We start from the raw sequence: 10,614 nt of genomic DNA, 5'->3' as shown, positions 1-10,614 counted from the left end.
ATAAATATTTTTTTAAAGAAAGATTAAGGAACTGAAGACAAATAGTACTCTAGGGACAATACAGAACTAAAGTGGATCTAATATTATTCCTCATTTTTAATACTGAGCCACATATAGTTTGGGAAAGACTCCAGAGCAATGTGACCATAGCCTTTCTTACAAAGACATAGCTATGAGTCTGCCTGTTTGAATAAATTTTGCTGCAGAAGTAGAAAGACCTACTCTTGAAGTAGTGTTTAAGTGAAAAGGGGAGTGTGCCATCTTGCTTCTTTTCATGAGATTCTGAAGCATTGCTCTTAGAAAATGCCTACATTAATCACCACCTATCCAAGCCTCACCTGCCACAGAATGTCTTAATCTAGAAACAGCAGATTTCCCACAAGAGAAAACCTGTGGCAAAGTCTATACTCATCAACTTTTCTGTAAGAGTATAATCCTGGCACAGATGGTTCATGCCTTGAATCCTAGCTATTCAGGAGGCTGAGATCCTCTGGATCTTAGTTCAAAGCCAGCCTAGTCAGAAAAGCCTAAGACATTCTTGTCTACAAAGTAACCAGCAAGGGCTGGGAATGTGGCTTAGTGGTAGAGTGCTTGCCTAGCATGCATTAAGTCCTGGGTTCGATTTCCCAGTACTACATAAATAGAAAAAAGCTGGAAGTGGCACTGTGGCTCAATAGTAGAGTGTTAGCCTTGAGCAAAAGAAGCTCAGGGACAGTGCCTAGGCCCTAAGTTCAAGTACTAGAACTGCCTAAAAATAATAATAATAAACAGCAAAAGAGAAGAGCTGAAGGCACAGCTCAAGTGGTAGAGCATCAGCTGAGCAAGTACTTGAGGCCCCAAGTTCAAATCTGGTACCACCAAAAAAAAATTGTAGAATCTGAGTAACACTGATAATGACTTTATAGGAGAATCAAAATTGTATATTTTTCTTTGAGGATAACTAGCAAAGCTAAGACCTCTCTGAGGACTTTGACTCCCTCCTTGATCACTTGAAAACTTTGGGTCCAGTGGAGGATTTTTTTTTTTGTGTGTGTATGTGTGTGTGCGCCAGTCCTGAGCCACAGCTCTACCTCCTGTTTTTTGCTGGTTAATTGGAAATAAGAGTCTCATGGACTTTCCTTTTCTGGCTGGCTTCAAATCATGGTCCTTAGGTCTTAGCCTCCTTGGTAGCAATGATTACAGGTTTGAGCCAGCAGCACTCAACTCACCAATGGAGATTTTTGAAAATTAAGAGAATGGGCAAAGAAGGGAAATTGCTATGTGAACTTTAGTCTGCAAATTGCTCCAGAACCTGACACAATTTTCAGTGTCACCATTTAGACACAAATGGATAAAATGAATAAAACATTGCTCCAATGAAAATGGCGGTTATTCTTCTGCAAATTGCCAGGCTTTGATCACAAATTGTTGTCCATTTAGTTATCATACTTTATCTTTCTGATTAAAGTACATTATCATTATAAGAAGTTTTAGGTGGGCTGGGAAGGTGGCTCAGTGGTAGAGCGCTTGCCTTGCATGCCTGTGGCCCTGGGTTCGATTCCTCAGCACCACATAAGCAAAAAGAAAAAAGCCAGAAGTGGCGCTGTGGCTCAAGTGGTAGAGCGCTAGCCTTGAGCTGAAGAGCTGAGGGACAGGCCCAGGCCCAGAGTTCAGGCCCCTCAACCGGACCCCCCCCCCAAAAAAAAGAAGTTTTAGGTGGATTTGCAGTATAGTATTTTCAAAAGGTAACATACAACCTTTTCTCCTTCAACATAAAAAGAGCTGGTTAAAAATAAAAAATAAGGGGCTGGGAAGGTGGCTCAGTGGTAGAGTGCTTGCCTTGCAATGCATGAGGCCCTGGGTTCGATTCCTCAGCACCACATAAGCAAAAAGAAAAAAGCCGGAAGTGGTGCTGTGGCTCAAGTGGTACAGCGCTAGCCTTGAGCTGAAGAGCTGAGGGGCAGCGCCCAGGCCCAGAGTTCAGGCCCCACGACCGGACCCAAAAAAAATAAATAAATAAAAAATAAAAAATAGAAATTAATGGAAAACATAAAGAATAAAGGAATTATAAAACAAAAGCTGTACATTAATCTCTCCTTCCAGAGATAACCACTGTTAATGGTATATCCCTTTGTAAGCTTTCTAAATATATGTGTATAGATAAAAGATACATATACGATAGAACATCATCAAAAAAAAAAAAAAGGATAGAACATCATTTCTGCATACTATTCTTAACCTGACCCCTCTTTTTGGCTAACATTTGTACCATATTTCCAATTGGTGCATTATTAAGATGTGTTTATTTTCAAGTCTCTGAGAGAGCTGAGTGTCCTTCTGTCTTTTTCAAGCATCCATATTTCCCAAAGACATTTTGGTGGGTCTAAAGATGAAGGTAATTAGTTGCTTAGGGTTAAGAAGGCACATTCATAAAAATCTCCAAGTTAGGGGCTGGGAAGGTGGCTCAGTGGTAGAGTGCTTGCCTACAATGCATGAAGCTCTGGGTTCAATTCCTCAGGACCACATAAACAGGAATGTCCAGAAGCGGGGCTGTGGCTTAGGTGGTAGAGCGCTAGCCACGAGCAAAAGAAGCTCAGGGACAGTGCCCAGGCCCTGAATTCAAGCCCCAGGACTGACAAAAATAATTCTCCAAGTTGAACTTTTGAAGTTATAGCTGTATTTGAGTATGTTAAAAAAAACATTACTTTACCAACTATAAATGTATATTTAACAAATACAATAATTTTATATCTCCATTTTTCCATTTCTTCATTCTTTAGATATAACTGAGATCACAAAAAAAATCAAAGTGGTTTAACAATCCCTCTTCCCCCTCCCTTCCATCCCTCTTCCCTCCCTTCCTTCTTTTTCTTTTCCTCCTCCCTCCTTCCCTTCCTTCCTACTTTGTTCTCTACCCTCCTTCCTTCCTTCCTTCCTTTTTTTTTTTTGAACAGGGTCTTATGCAGCCTAGTCTAGCTTTGAACTCTATGATCTTCCTGCCTCCACTAGCCAAGGGCCATAACACCCAGCTCAGCATTCTGGCTCTAAAGTTCTAAGCTAGTCTTTATTAGTCTTCCTTTTCTGTACCCTGTAGGCTAGCACAAGGTGGACTTAGGGGTGACTTCAGCCCTAATCATTCTTTTTTTTTTTTTTTTGGTTGGCCGTGGGGCTTGAACTCTGAGCCTGGGCACTGTCCCTCAGCTCTTCAGTTCAAGGCAAGCGCTCTACCACTTGAGCTATAGCGCCACTTCCGGTTTTCTGGTGGTTTATTGGAGATAGGAGTCTCACGGTCTCTCCTGCCCGGGCTGGCTTTGAACCGCGATCCTCAGATCTCAGCCTCCTGAGTAGCTAGGATTACAGGCGTGAGCCACCATCGCCCGGCAAGCCCTAATCATTCTTAACCTCACTCATAGTTTGTTTATTTGTTTGTTTGTTTTGTCAGTTGTAGGGCCTGAACTCTGGGTCTAGCACTGTCCCTCAGCTCTTCAGCTCAAGGCTAGCATTCTTCCACTTGAGCCACAGCACCACTTCCAGCTTTTTCTGCTTATGTGGTACTAAGAAATTGAACCCAGGGCCTCATGCATGCAAGGCAAGCATTCTACCACTGAGCCATCTTCACAGCTCATCACCCATAGTTTCTTTTTTTTTTAAATTGTGAAAACACTGTACAGAAGGGTTACAATTACATGGGCAAGGTAAAATTTCATTTCCCGTAGTTGGCAGGATTCGAACCTGCGTGGGGAGACCCCAGTGGATTTCTAGTCCATCACCTTAACCACTCAGCCACAACTACTGCTTCATAGTTTCTTATTTTGGCCTTTCTTTAAACACAATCCAACAGACACTGGTCTAGAGTAACCATTTTCTAAGGATGGTTGTTATGTATTTATGACTAGGGGCCAGAAATCCCTTATTTAACTACCTTGGAGTAAGCAGGTTGGGAGTGCTCTAATCCTTTTACACTCTGGTCTACTTCTCTCCTACTATCAGAAAGAATTCCTTTTCCTAGTTCACACAATGTCCCTCATACTGCCTTAAGTTGCTATTTATCCTTTTATGTCTATGCCCAGGTTCTGGTGCTTCAAACGGGAGTCTGTACTAATTTGTAATTTGCTATATCACTTTTTATTAACAAAGTGCCATATACACAGCAGACATTAAAAATCTGTGTTGATCATGTCACACCACCAGATGACCAGCCAAGGGTGGCATAAGTCATTTTATGAAAAAAAATGTGGTAATCTTTATTTTCAAATAAAAGCTGTTCTTGGTTACTAAGGAGAAACAAATCTACCAGGGCTCATACCGTAATTGCTCATCTCTCTAGATTTATTTTGGGGGTATAGTATGGTAACCTGAACTCAAGGCCTTTCTCCTCCACCATTTAAGTTATGCTCTGAGCTCTAGATTCATATTTTTGTCTTAGAGTCTTTTATTTTGTCTTCTTTTTGTTGTCCTTCATTCCAATACTTTTTTTCCCTTTTTCTTTCTGACTCAGGTGACCTAACTTGCCAATCATCCAAAATTTACCTTTATTTGAATTTCTAGGGGTTGTGAATCCATGTCTGTACTAAAATCTCAGGTCTCAGAAGCCTTTCCTTCTCCCTAACACACATTCTGTGCAGATCAGTTGTAATTTCAGAACTGGAGATCAGTTGTAATTTCAGCACTGGACTTGTGTCAACTTAAGCCGTCTAGTGGCTTAAATTATAAACTACATCCTCTGAAAAAGGGGGGTATAAATGAATAAATGTAACAGGTAAATCACAACAACTGTGAAGTGTGTATTGCTGAGCCAATGGCAAAGAAATCATTCATACAAGCTAACTTTTGTCCTACTTTAAGTCCCACTTATTAACCCTTAAAAATAGGATGAAGGGGGGCAGGGAATGGGAAGGCAGGGATGGGAAGGGGAAACAAAGGAGGAGGCAACAATGCTTGATAAGAAATGTACTCATTACCTTGCTCATGTAATTGTAATCCCCCTGTATGGTATTTTCACAATAAAAAAAAAACTTAATAAAAAAAAATAGGATGAAGAATGATGTTTAGAGGTTTCGCCTCATGTCTATGGAGAATAAGATGATGCACAAACTCTTCAAGGATCCATTCAGATCACTACTTCTCACTAATGTATAGGAAAAGAATAATAGTGCAGACTATCGGATAAAGTCCTTATTGCCCTCTTTTTATTGTGTGTGAGGGGTGGTCTTGGGGCTTGAACTCGGCCTGGGCACTGTCCTGAGCTCCTTTGCTCAAGGCTATTGGTCTATCCCTTGAGCCACAGTGCACTTAGGCTTTTTCTGTGATTAACTGGAGATAAGAATTTCACAGATAAGGGGTTGCTGGTGGCTCACACCTGTAATCCTAGCTACTCAGAAGGCTTATATCTGAGGATCATGGTTCAAAGCCAGCCTGGGCAGGAAAGTCCAAGACTTTTTTTTTTTTTTGGTTGGTTGTGGAGCCTGAACTCTGGGCCTGGGCGCTGTCCCTCAGCAATTCACCTCAAGGCTAGCGCTCTACCACTTGAGCCACAGCACCACTTTGGCTTTTTCTGCTTCTGTGGTGCTGAGGAATCAAACCCAGGGCCTTATGCATGCAAAGCAAGGACTCTATTACTGAGCCAACTTCCCAGCCCTCCTGGAGACTCTTATCTCCGATACACCACTCAGAAAAAGCCAGAAGTGGTACTGTGGCTCAAATGGTAGAGTGCTAGCCTTGAGGCTCAGGGACAGTGCCCAGACCCCGAGTTCAAGCCTCAGGACTGGCCAAAACAAACAAACAAACAAACAAACAAAACCACAGACTTTCCTGCTCGGACTGGCTTTGAATCATAATCTTAATCAGATCTCAGCCTCCTGAGTAGCTAGGAATATAGGTGTGAGCCACCAGCACCAGCTTATGTTGTTCTTAACTAAATTGATAGTATTTTCATTGAGTTGTAGAAGTCTTGTAATCTTGGATATGCTCCTGGATACTAAGCCTTTATCTGTAAAACATGTTACAATCTAATATAATTTTTCACACAATATTCCTCAACATTTACATTTGCAAATAAACAACTGCCGTTTATTGGAACCCCACTGGGTTGTAATAATTTGTTTTCACCTTTTTTTCTATGCTTTATTAAAAAGCTGTCATTGTTATGCCTAAAAGGCCTGCAAAACCAAGCATATTTAGGGCTCTCAATTTGTTTTTGCCTATTTACTTTGCCTTCTGCTACCTGCATCCCTCCCTCCCTCCCTCCCTCCCTCCCTTCCTCCCTCCCTCCTTCTTTCTTGTGCTGGTCATGGGGCTTGAATTCAAGTCCCAGAGCCTAAAAGCTCTGACTTTTTTTTTTTTTTTTTTTGGATGCTTAATTGGAGATAAGAGTCTCACTGACTTTCCTGCCCAGGCTTGCTTTGAACTGAGATTTTCAGATCTCAGCCTCCGGAATAGCTAGGATTATAGGTGTGAGCCTGCAAGAGCACCTGCTTCTGCTTTTATTTTTAATTGACTGTGCTCATTAGATATAATGAGATATAATGGGATATTTCAATGTATAGTGAGCAAATCAAGTAAATGCATTTTTTTTTTGGGGGGGGGGGGTCCAGTTGTGAGGCCTGAACTCTGGGTCTGGGCACTGTCCCTCCGCTCTTCAGCTCAAGGCTAGCGCTCTACCACTTGAGTCACACTTGTCACTTCTGGCTTTTTTTCTTTTTGCTTATGTGGGGCTGAGGAATTGAACCCAGGGCCTCATGCATGCAAGGCAAGCGCTCTACCACTGAGCCACCTTCCCAGCCCCAGTAAATGCATTTTTATCAGCTTAAATATTGTTTCTTTGCATTAAGAACATTCAAAATTTCAATTTGGGGGGGGCGGGGTCTGGTCATGGGGCTTGAACTCTGGGCTTGGGCGCTGTCCCTCAGCTCTTCAGCTCAAGGCTAGCGCTCTACCACTTGAGCCACACTCGTCACTTCTGGCTTTTTTCTTTTCTTTTCTTTTTTTCTTATATGGTACTGAGGAATCGAACCCAGGGCCTCATGCATACAAGGCAAGCGGTCTACCACTGAACCACCTTCCCAGCCCATAATTTCAATATTTTTATCTAAGCACAGTGGAAAGAATCTGATTCCACCTCTGTGCCTCAATGAAATCATTCTAATCCAATGTACCCATTCTTCCTAGTGGATTAATTTTAAGCCTTTAAACTTTTAAGCCTTTAAGTATAGATAATCTGATGTGTAAGAACAAAAGGCTGGTTGTAACTATGGGAGAATAAGTATCATTGGCCTGAACTATAAGAACCTCTATATCTTTCTCAAAATATCACAGCCAGAATGACCTTTTCAAAATGCAAATCTGACCTTGTTGCTCTTCTGCTAAAGCCCAGAGATTTCACTTCTATCCAAATGAGTCTTAAGAAGCCTGGCTTCGTCCTAAGTCTTTGTCCTTGCTCTGATCTCAGACACCGTTGCTTAGAATAGCTCTTTTTTTTGGGGGGGGGGGGTCCGGTCATGGGGCCTGAACTCTGGGCCTGGGCGCTGTCCCTCAGCTCTTCAGCTCAAGGCTAGCGCTCTACTACTTGAGCCACAGCACCACTTCTGGCTTTTTTCTTTCTGCTTATGTGGTGCTGAGGAATGGAACCCAGGGCCTTATGCATGCAAGGCAAGCGCTCTACCACTGAGCCACCTTCCCAGCCCCTAGAATAGCTCTTTCTTGTTTCAAATTCTATACAGTTTTGTTTGTTTGAACCTTGTTTCTATTCCTTAATCCCTCATTTCCTCCTTTTCTTTATTACTGTTTGCCTATTTAATTTTCCATTCATCTTTCATATGTTGGCTCAACTGTCAAGTCACCTCTTCATCTTGACTTCCTTTGCCAATCCCATTAGGTTCTTCTCTTATCCATTTTCACAGAGTAAATTTCCTTTATGGTATTCATTTATGGTATGACATTTATGGTATTCATTCAGGCATTTCTGCTATATGTGATGCCTGTCTCTCATAAAAAAGGTAAGCTAGAGGTACCTAGATGTGATACTGGAAGGCAAGCACCGTAGCTTTTACTTGCATGACAACCTTAGGGTTGTTTCTCACTTATCAATAGAAAATACACTAGTATTTACTGCCTTAAAATGAAAGGAGAGATGGGATTGGGTGGGTCACTTCCTAAGTAACACAAGCCTGTACTGACTACTTTAGATTTCCCATACTTGTTGGAATTATAACCATGCACTACTGCCTCCAGCTTTGCCCTGTGGAGATAGAATATCACAGATTTGTTTGTATGTGTGGGCTGGCTGAGATCATGGTCTTCTCAGTCTCAATTTCCAATCTAGCCTGGGTTGATAGAGATGTGCTATTGTACCCAGCTATGAGTTGAGAAGGGATCTCTCAATGTTTTTGTTGTTGTTTGCCCTAGCTAGCCTCACACTTTGATCCCCCTGATATCAGCCTCCCAAGTAAGAGTACAAGTGTTAGCCACTGGTGCCCAGTTTCAAAAGCTGTCTACCTTGAAAGTATACTCAAAAAGTAGACTTCCACAGCTCTGTTCTACCTCTCCCATTACAAATTCCTTCTTTTAGGATATTCATTCTCCCTTTACATATTCTTCTATATTCCAGAGCCATTCTGCCTCCTACAGTAATTTTACCTATCTCTGTTGGAATCTATTGCTTTCTGAGGTTGTATTAGCAGGGGCTACTGGTTCACATAGAAGGTTGAATCTCTAATATGCTATCAGTTTATCAGTTTACATTCTCTGAGCATCAGTTCTCCATCAGTAAAATAGGAGTAATGTCACCTTTCTTGAAAGAGTCTATTAGGGGATAAAGTTAAAGAAATATATACAGAGAATCTTGCATTTGCACAGTAGCTGTTTTTAGTTCCAAGTTAGGAGGGGCACTCTGCTGTGTCAGTTTGAAGAGCAGTGTGTTTATGAGTCCATGATTAAATAGTAAAGAGTTTCAGAGAAAAATGTCCTTGGAATGATTAAAGATTCTAGAAAATTAATAAGATGAGCAAACAGTAGAAAAATGTGTTGGCTGTGTAAAAATAACAATTATAGTAATTTCTGTAAACAGTTTAACATTTAAGGTCTAATTATTATACACCACACAACAATTACACATCATTAAATATGCATCAGATTAACCTTTTGTAAGTTTTGATTACAATAGTAAAATATTCTATGCCCAAGAACAGTGCTATAATTCATTGTTCATAATACCTAAGTGTGTCATCAGTAATATCAGTTAAATGGGACATAGCTCCTGAGCTTTTCTCCATTGAAGCAAGACTGTATCTTCCATCCTAAATTACTTGTGACTTGTGGGATAATATATACTTTATTTAGTTTTTTGAAGTGAGAAAGAAGTAGGCAGTAAAAGAAATTTCAATTTATTGCTTATTCTGTTGAATAGGAGTTCCTGATTTTAATTAAAAAGAAAAATCCAGGAAATGGAAACAAGAGTTTTTTTTTTTCTTCCTTGCTGTTTTTGTTTTCTTTTCTTTTTGTTTGTTTGTTCATTTATCTGTCATTGGGAGGGTAAGGAGGGGACACAGAAATGGAGGGACAAAAGGTGAACAAATGCAGCAGTGGTATTCACTAGACACTATGTTGAAAATGAACTATACATCTTATAAATGGGGATGGGGGAGCAGAAAATGGGGAGAGAGTAGGGAACGGGTGACACTGTCCACAAAGAAAGTACTCTTTTCCAACTTGTGTAATTGTAACTCTCTGTACATCGTCTTTACAATAACAATAACAAAAAATTTAAAAGTTGTAATGCTGAATATTAGCTAACCTGGCCCAAACAACTTCTTTTGGTAATAAGGGATTTTGAACTCAGGGCCTTGCACTTGTCCGGCAGGCTTTCTATTGAGTCATATCCCCAGACCAAGTGTAGAGCACCCTCTGAAGAATCCCTAGGGTCATCTTCCTGTGGAACACACTTCAAGAAGTCAAATTTAAATGACTATTCATTTAGAAATTTTTTCACAGTGTATCACTGTATAGCCCAGAGTGACCTCAACTTCTTGATCCTCCTGCCTCATCTTCCCAGATAATGGGATTACAGGCATAAGCCATCATGCTTGGCTTATTTGAATATTTTAAATATTTGCATTATACATACATATTTGTATTCATATTTGTGTGTGTGTTTGTGTGTGAACGTGCTAGTCCAGGGGCTTGTACTCAAGACCTGGTGATGTCCCTGAGTTGCTTTAATGCAAGGCTAGTGTTCTACCACTTGCGCCACAGTTTTACTTCTGGGTTTTTGATGGTTATTTGGAGATAAGAGTCTCAATGAACCTTCCTGGCTGGCTTTGAACCACGATCCTCAGATCTCAGCCTCCTGAGTAGCTAGAATTACATGCGTGAGCCATCAGCATCCAATTTATTTATAAATTTTAAGTAATTTGACTCTCATCATGAATCCTTACAAAATTCTTTTGGACTGTGTATTATTTTCATCTTATATCTGAGAGAAAAATGAGAGGCAAGAAAGATAATAACTTCCCCCAATTCTTGAAGGTAGTAAGGGGTAAAGACAGGATTCAGGAAAGTATCAAACCCCATGCTTTTGCAATTATATTAAATGGCTCCAGTTTCCTTATAAATGTTTCAAACATTTATTGGACATTTCTG

General features: G+C 40.7%; 1 protein-coding gene and 1 non-coding gene across 2 annotated transcripts in view; both read right to left on the bottom strand.

The window, feature by feature from the left end:
• The window catches only part of Acaca (acetyl-CoA carboxylase alpha), a 298,410-nt gene that overhangs the window by 276,330 nt on the left and 11,466 nt on the right, over positions 1-10,614 (bottom strand). The gene's annotated exons all lie outside the window — the stretch shown is intronic.
• On the bottom strand, positions 3,691-3,772 carry Trnas-aga. Its single transcript has one exon. It is a non-coding gene; the product is annotated as a tRNA-Ser (tRNA).

This window comes from Dipodomys spectabilis, unplaced genomic scaffold (assembly GCF_019054845.1).
Source record: "Dipodomys spectabilis isolate Male_0828 unplaced genomic scaffold, ASM1905484v1 ptg000004l, whole genome shotgun sequence".
In the NCBI taxonomy this organism is placed as follows: domain Eukaryota; kingdom Metazoa; phylum Chordata; class Mammalia; order Rodentia; family Heteromyidae; genus Dipodomys; species Dipodomys spectabilis.
The sequence above is the reverse complement of the archived record's forward strand: the minus strand, read 5'-3'. Positions and strand labels throughout refer to the sequence as shown.